We start from the raw sequence: 946 nt of genomic DNA, 5'->3' as shown, positions 1-946 counted from the left end.
CGGCCCAAGCTCCTCCCTCCTCGGATCCCCGCCCCCTTCAGCAGCTGATCCTCCGCCGCAGCCTGGCTTCCGGAATCCACAGCTTTTCCTGGTGGCTTTCTTAGGGACGGCGACCCCATCCTTCCCGCCCCCCCCCCCTCCTCCTCATTCTCCCTCCACCCTCCTTCCCCCCTCCCCTGAATCCCCCCTCTTTGGGGCTGGATCTGTGATTTCATCAGGATAGGAAACTCCCGGATGAGGAAGTGCCCCCTCCCCGAGGGCTCTGCCCCTTCCTCGGCCACTTACAATTCCACAGAGACTTGCCCAGGTCGGGAAGAAGACTGCTCCAGGGTGTTGAGCAGGTCCATCCGGTGAGGACTGGAACCCAGGACTTCCGGGCCCTCAGTCCGCGCCTCGCTGCCCAACTCTTCCTGGGCAGCGAATCTGTGCTTTCGTATTTCTCTAGCAACCCTGGGTGCCCGCTTCTCTGGGTTGCGACAGGAGGGGGTTCCGTCTGCCTCTGTCAAAGAAGCGGTTTCTTGCAGCGAAGACGGAATAGCACCCAGGTCTTTCCGGGATCCGGGTTCCAGGACAGCCTCTCGATCCCCTTCCTACGCCCCAAACCCCCAACTCGAACAGGCGGGAAGCCGAGGATGCTCCCGGACCTTGCTACCCCCGGCTGCGCGCCTCGGGTCCTCCGCACTTTGTGAAGTTGGATGTACGTAATAATAAAAGGTCCTCGCTGGACTCTCTGAACCCGGGAGAATACGTTTAGCAGCAAAGCATTACAAAATTCAGGCCAAACACAATGACAGACTCGATTCTTCAGTCACTTGCCAGGCTCATGGACCCACCTCTTAGAAGGAAGGAACCCCTGGGGGTAGCCTCCTATATCGGCAGAAATTTAAAAAATAATAATAAAAGTTACTGTGGGCGAGATAAGAGGCTATATATATATATATATATA

This window comes from Petaurus breviceps, unplaced genomic scaffold, assembly GCF_028583685.1.
Source record: "Petaurus breviceps papuanus isolate PSGF00001 unplaced genomic scaffold, PetGlider_PUasm1.0 189, whole genome shotgun sequence".
Taxonomy (NCBI): domain Eukaryota; kingdom Metazoa; phylum Chordata; class Mammalia; order Diprotodontia; family Petauridae; genus Petaurus; species Petaurus breviceps.
Note: the sequence above shows the minus strand (reverse complement) of the source record.